Source organism: Desmodus rotundus, chromosome 6 (genome assembly GCF_022682495.2).
Source record: "Desmodus rotundus isolate HL8 chromosome 6, HLdesRot8A.1, whole genome shotgun sequence".
NCBI classification, from domain to species: domain Eukaryota; kingdom Metazoa; phylum Chordata; class Mammalia; order Chiroptera; family Phyllostomidae; genus Desmodus; species Desmodus rotundus.
Window position 1 is genome coordinate 89557724 of NC_071392.1, and position 7452 is coordinate 89565175.

At 47.7% G+C, this 7452-nt stretch overlaps 1 non-coding gene across 1 annotated transcript; it reads right to left on the reverse strand.

Annotated features, from left to right (window-relative positions):
- Positions 1–265: 265 nt before the first annotated feature.
- TRNAC-GCA (transfer RNA cysteine (anticodon GCA)) lies at positions 266–337 on the reverse strand. Its single transcript has one exon. It is a non-coding gene; the product is annotated as a tRNA-Cys (tRNA).
- Positions 338–7452: the final 7115 nt, after the last annotated feature.

Here is a 7452-nt window from a genome sequence, read left to right on the forward strand (position 1 = left end):
GAGACAATTGTGAATTCCCGAAATGGAGTTCAGAGGGTTCAGATGCTGGACAAAAGAAGAATCATTTGTCCACCCCAAACCTAGCAGAACTGACTCAACCTTGGAGAAACTGAATTTATCTACAGAGAAACTAGATTTGTCAGGGGGGCTTTCTGATAAAGCCCAGACCTTCCTATCTTCTCTCTCCCCCTTGCAGGCAGAAATGATGTGGTGGGCAAAGGGTAAGGAGCATATTATGTCCCATGGATAAAAACTGAGTGTGGGCAGGGGGCACCTGGACTTGAACCAGGGACCTCTTGATCTGCAGTCAAATGCTCTACCACTGAGCTATACCCCCACCTGTTTACCTGAGCTTAATAAGTACTCTAAACCTACAAAGCCACACCCTGGCTGTCACCACATCAAGATGTGTTCTTGCTAGTGCTCCATCACCATGTACCCTGCAAGCTGATGCCCTTCCTACTGTGCCCAGCCCATATCCTCCCTCCACCTTCTACACACTTGATTGTCACCTCTACTTATAACCAGTGTCCTTGCTTCCCTCAGTCCCTGAGGGTGTCCCGTGAGATGTGGTGGGACTGAGTGGGGACTGAAGAGCTGGTCTGGAGAGGTCATGGTGGGCTACAGCCGTCTAGGGACAGCGTGACCCACCTTGCCTCTGGATTGGAACCTGGGACCTCGGCATTGTCAGTCGAATGCTTTGCTCAGAAACAACCAGTGCAGGGAGTCGAGTCATTACCTATGAGCCGTCACAACTCTGCCACACCTGTGCCTTTCTCACCTTTCCCGAGTTTTCTACCTCTGCACACATGGCCTCGGTCTAGGCCTACAGCCCAGCATCCTAGCTTCCCTCAGTCCTGGGCTGAAGGCACTAGCTTGAAGACCATGGTGTTGACCTCCAGAATGCTGTTTAGGATTATGTAATGTTGTAAAGTTCAAAATAATTTCCAAGCCACTTAGGGTCACTGGATGGGGGGATCCAGGCTAGCAGAAGAGTGTGCCCCCACTAAAACAAAGTTCCCAGGCCCCTCTTCAGTCCCACTAAGCCAAAATCTGTGTTTTCAGTAAGGTCATGAGTAATTGTGGCACAGGTTGGGTAACTCCTGATTCAGTGAGTTCCTCCACAACATTGGCTTCAAAGAGCACCTAATGAAGAACTTCTGAAACACACAGGTCCTTAACGACAGCATCGTGACTTGTGCCAGAAAACAGAATCACTTGAAAAGCTGACAGACCAAGGAAGAGTGGGCATAGGGCTAACTTTAAGTAGGAAGTTAAATCAGGAAGGTTTTGGTCTTCCCGAAAGCAGCCAGAGGTGACCTCTGAACATAGTCCACTATTCACTTGACTCAGAAAACCTTACAAAATCACACAACTCAAGAGGTTCAAATCTTTGCATTCACCTAAGAACACTCGTGAAACTGCCCAGGCCATCAAGGGTACACATATCCAAAAAGCCACCGAGGATCTGAAGGATGTTACCTTACAGAAGCAAAGTGTGCCACGCCGTCGATACAAGGGTGGCGTCGGTGGGTGAGCCCAGGCCAAAGAGTGGGGCTGGACACAGGGTTGGTGGCCCAAAAAGAATGCTGAATTTCTGCTGCACATGCTTAAAAGTGCAGAGGTAGTGCTGACCTTAAGGGTTTGGATGTAGATTCTCCGAGCGCACCCAGATGAATAAAGCTCCCAAAATGCGGCACAGAACTTACACAGCTTGCGGGTGGATTAACCCACACACAGGCTCTCTCCTCCGCCCTGAAATGATCCTACTGAAAAAGAGCAGGTTGTACCTAACCCAGAAGAGGAGGCTGCACGGAAGACAAAGATATGCCAGAAGAAACTGAAGAAACAAAAACGGATGGCCTGGGAGTAAATTCGGCATAAAATAAATACTAATAAAAGAAAAAAAAAAAAATCAGGACGGTCTTTTAACTGTACTCGGCAATAAAACAAGCCGCCAGCAGAGGGCACCCGTTTTTGAACCAGGGACCTGTTGCTCTGCAGTCAAACGCTCCACCCCTGAGCTATACCCCCACGCCTGAGTCCTCCTCAGCAGATTTCACCTGTGTCACCACACACAAGGATTCCAAAGCATACTGTGAATTCTGTCTATTCCTGACCAGCCTGTGCAAACTGGCAGGCCCATCCCAGACTGACTAGAGACTACTCATCTGGCCCTGAGTTCACCTTCCATTGCCTTGAAACAGCCTACCCCCAACTCTACAAGTTCAAGCACATTTGCCGCCTTCCAGGTTATCAGGAGCCTCTGTTTTTCCTGTTCTTGCTGTTTTCTCAGCTGACAGTCACAGCTTCCTTGCCACCCACTGCTTTGTCATGAAGCCGTTATGTGTATTTTAGGCTTTTGTTACAGCAGGAGCTCCTTCCACATATCAATTTCAGTATTTGTCAGTCTTATTCACAATAACGTTGCATAATAAGCCACCCCCCAACCGGTGGCACACAACGGTAAGTATTTATTCTCATGCCCATGGGTTTGCGGGTTGAATGGAAATCGGCTGGCAAGGATTGGGCTTGGCTGGATGGGCCGGCTGCAGGCTGCAGGGCTAAGTGGCCTTGGCTCCTCTCGGGGAGCTGGGCTCTGGGTGGAGCTGTGTTCCACGCTGGGCCCCAGGCTGAAGGGGAACAGCGTACAAGGTAAGCACATCCCATGGTGATGGTAGGAGTGTCGGAGAGCAAATCCAACCCTGCACCCAGATCCCACGCTCCTGCTCGCATCACGCCTGCTAGCATCCTGTTGGCCAGCACCTGTCACGTAGTATGCGGGTTATCAGTGTGTTGACTCCCAGCTCTAAGCTCGCCCTTTCATTGTGGCCCTGGGATAGGCCTGATTTAGCATTTCTCCTTTAAGCGAACACAATGTTAACAGTTGTCAGTAGAGGGCGATAGAAGAATGTTGCAGGGAAAATGGGGCTTCTCCTCCAGTTCCGGCTGCTTGTTCTTGCCTGTTTTCCTCTGGCTCCTGCTGCATGCTTGGCCAGTGGTGTGGGTGTGTGAGGACACCTGGTGGTGCTCTGTCCCAGGCCCGCACCCAGAGATGAAGCCCCTCTGTGGCCTTGCAGGCACAGCTGGACCTCTGACCACTCCCCTGCTCCCCACCCTAACTACCTCTATGCACCCACCTGCCAGGCTGGGCTTGCCTCTGCCCCGGTCTGGTTCCCACACCCTCCAGGTGTGGACACCACATACTCCAGTCCTCATGCTTCCAAGTGACTCACCTGCGTTTCTGAAGGCCACTTCCTGCTTGCCCAACAATGTGGACAGGTCTGGATGGGACCACTCAATGGGTGGGCTGCAACCATACTTGCCCCCAATGAGGTCTGAATCCTAGCTTTGGGGAAAGGTCCCCCTTCCAAATTTGCTCTTGCTTGGGTCCCTCACCTCAGGGGTACCTTCAGAGTTTTCTTTGAACCTTTGTAATTACTCTCTTCTTATAGCACAATAATTCTTTATATTAAACTTTCCCTGGTTACGGACTGTGTGGCTTCTGTCTTCTGGCCCAGACTGATATGGCCCAGCCCGGAGCAAAGGGGTTCAGAGCACATGAAAACCACCAAAGACATTGCTATTTAGTAGAATGCGGAATCAAGGCCATTTGGCAATACATTCAAGGTATTTGGCAATAAAGCAGGTGACCGCCAGCTCCAAACCAGGGACCCGTTGATCTGCAGTCAAACACTACCCCTGAGCAATATATACTCTCTCCTGTAGTAAAAGCTCCTCCTTACCTTATTTCACCTGTGTAACCCACACATGCCACAGGGTACAGGAAGTTCTGTGTATTCCTGGTTGGCCGATGAAACTGGCAGAGCCATCACAGGCTGACTGGAGACCCATCTCAGGCCAGCAGTTCACCCTTCCACTCTCAGGACCCCTCCGTTGTCTTAATAGGCAAGCCTTCACTCCGTTTCAGGTAGAGCAGCACCAGGCGTGAGATCCCCAATCCCCCCACCCCCCCTCCCTCCTTCCTTCTTTCCTTCCTTCCTCCCCTCCTCCTCAGCTCTGCCCACTCCTCCCTGTAAAATGTGATATTTTAAACGCAGTAATAGTTGTTCCTCAATAGTGAGAGATATTCCACTTGAGCCCTGCCTCTCAGTGTTACAGAAGAAATAGTTTTATCTTCTCGCTGATTTCCACAAAACTAATGCAAACACTCTTAATAGCCAATATACGTAAGCGTGGAAAGTTTTACTCTTATAAAACACACATCTGAAACATAAATATATAGAAAGTTTGAAAGTAAAAAGATGATAAAAATATAGCAAATACTAACCAAAATAATGTGAGTGTAGCCATATCAGTATCAGATAAAGTGGACTACAGAGTGAAAGTATTATTAGGGTAATGAGTATTCATGATAATAAAATAAACCCTTCCCCAGGAAAATACAATTCGAAACCTATACACACAGTCTCAAAATATCTAAAGCAAAAATTATGAGAAATATAGAGAGAAATCTGATTAATGCGCAATCCTGATAGATCTTAGTACATCTTTCTCAGTAACTGATAGATCAAAACGGCAAAAAATGGTAAGATATAGAAGACATAAATCACAGAATCAATAAGCTTGATTCAGTCGACCTAACTAGATCCCCACAATCAACACTAGAATATACTCTTTTGAAGCAAACATGGAACATTTTCAAACATTTTTTGCATACTTGGCCACAAAGCAAGTCTCAGAAAATCTTTAACAAGAAAAAATCAGCATCCCATACTACATTCTCTTACTGCAAGGCAAAACTCAATAACAAAAAGATAACTTTTTAAAAGACCCATACATTTGAAACCTGAAAAGTACTTTTAAATAACCAGTTGAATATAAAAAGAAATAATGAAAATCAGTTACGTATTTTTAAATATTTAGCTACTTTAAGTAATTGACTCAATTGCAGCCGTTTTCACATGGAAGAGTGCATAGTACCAGTTTCTTCAGAGGAAGCTCATCTGGAAAAACTGTAGCTGCCTGGTTCACCGAAAGCCAATTCATAGAATGACCATGATAGCCAAAGCCAAATATAATGAAAGTTAAACCAGTGAATATCAATTGACTGAAAAACCAATTTGAATTATTGAAAAAATTTTAAAAATTTGTTCCATCTGCACTCCTGCCTTTGTCCCTATCTTTGTCCCCAGAACTGCCAAATAAACACTTTAAACTGAATTACAGAGGCGGGGATGGATGCATGAATGGGTCAGAGGTGCCACTAAGTCTTGAGGGGTACAGGAGTAGAAAAGAGGTTTGTCAAAAACTGGGGGGAATTGGTCACTCAGCAAATAGGATGTTTTGCTCTTAGCAACTGCTGACCCAAGTCAATGAATAGACCCCAATCCTGGTCAGGGATGGGGAGGTTGAGTCAAAGAGGTATCAACATGTTGCACATGATAAAATAAAGCTGTGGCTTTCTTGAATAAAGATACTACTTTTTTTTTTTTTTTTTTTTAAGTTAAGGGATCCTGAGGCCAAAGGTGGGGTATGGGGCAGAGCCAGGAGTAGGAACAAATTCAGCAAGGAGGAAGCCCACATCAGTAAGGAAGTGGGACACCGGGGTCAAAGCACAGGCAAGGGACTTACCATGAGGTTCCAGGGCCTTTAGGGATCCTGAGATCAGATGTTGAATTTTAAGTTTTACTTTTCCATGCTGTGAAACTGTTGTGATCTCTTCAAATCGTCCAACAGCTGAGCACGTGTACACACACCCGTCCTGTGTCAGGGATTCCTTAGGCATTGCCAACAAAAGTCCGATGCTACCAATAATCTGGAGTGTGGGAAGAGAAGAAACTTAATTCAGATGAACAGTTAGCAAACTGGGGGAATAGCCTCAGGAAAAATCCACAGACACAAAGGGAGGGCTGTCTTCATAACACAAGTTCCCACCCTGGTACCCAATTTTTCTATTTTTATGCAAATGAGAAATTCAAATTTGCAGTGATTGGTCCAAATAGCACTATCCTGATTGGTTGGTTTCACAGGTTGGACTGACTCTAATGGATGATCAGTACAGATGCAAATAAGAACACAGCAAAAGCAAACAAAGTATAACCAGAGACATTGAAGTTAAGAGCAATCTAACAATAGCCAGAGGGAAGTGGGGAGGGGACAGTGGGGAGAGGGGTTTACAGGAACTACTATAAAGGACAGGTGGACAAAATCAAGGGGGAGGGTGGAGGCGGGGGAGGGAGGTGGGTTCGGCTGGGGTGGGGTGGAGGGATGGGGAGAAAATGCAGACAACTGTAATTGAATAACAATAAAAAAATTTTAATAATAAAATTCTATAGAGATGCAAAAAAAAAAAACCCAAAATAAGAATATAGCAGCACAGATCTGATTGGATGGAGCAGGTCTCAGCCCATTGGTCAGAGAGGATTCCAGGAACTCCTTTATCAGGGACCCACTCAGAGGGCAGGAACACAGTGAAAGAGTTTGGCAGTTCAGTCTATGTAACTTCCCTGAAATGCTAGATGTGAAGGAAGGGGCTTTGCCCAGGTATGGGGCTGGGCAGTGATTGAGAGTAGGCTCCTCTCAGCCTTTGCTGGAGGCCAGGCCAAAGCAATGTCAATATTGTACCCCAGGGTTCTGGGAGGTGACCAGCAGCAAGCCAACAGAGATCCATGGCAGGCCAGAGCTACTACAAGGACCAACACTGGGACTGCTGGGCCAGAAATTCTCTTTCCCAAGTATTCCAGAGGAAAACAACCAGTACCGGAGACGGGGCGGGGAAGAGGGCTCTCTAGACCGCAAGTCGCTTCCTCTGCCCTGGCAAACTTCTGCGTTTCAGAGCAGGTTGAGCCCCTCAGGCCCGCCTTCTCTGGGCTGGGTTCTCCTCCAGACCTGGAATAAGGCTGCCTCTGCTCACCCAGGGTCCTCTCCAACACCCCGCCCCACCCCCACAACTCACCACTCCTCCAGCCCCCGCAGAGTCCTGCCTGACAGAATGACGGAGCCCACACTTAGTCATTCACCACATTTTTAAAAAAAGATTTTTTTTTTTTAATTTCTAGAAAGAGCGGTCGGGAGAAAGATCAATGCGTGGTTTCCTCTCACACGCCCTCTACTGGGGACCTGGCCCATAACCCAGGCATGTGCCCTGACTGGGAATCGAACTGGCAACACTTTAGTTCACAGGCCAGCACTCAACCCACTGAGCTACACCAGCCAGGGGTCATTCCCCACATTTATGTGAGGGCCTACTATGTGCTAGGAACTTCTCAGGATACCACAATCAACCAAATAGGTCAACAGTCACCCATGATACGACACGCGGGTCAATGCTGTGGTGAGCGAGGGAGCGGGCAGCGACTTCCGCCCACCCATGACCTCGGCCCGCGCCGCCGGCCTGCAGTCCCTCTCCACCCCTGGGGCCACTCGCTATCCCCACGCCCTGTCCCCCGGGGGCCTCGGTTACTGTCGGTTTAACAAATGCGCCGTCTG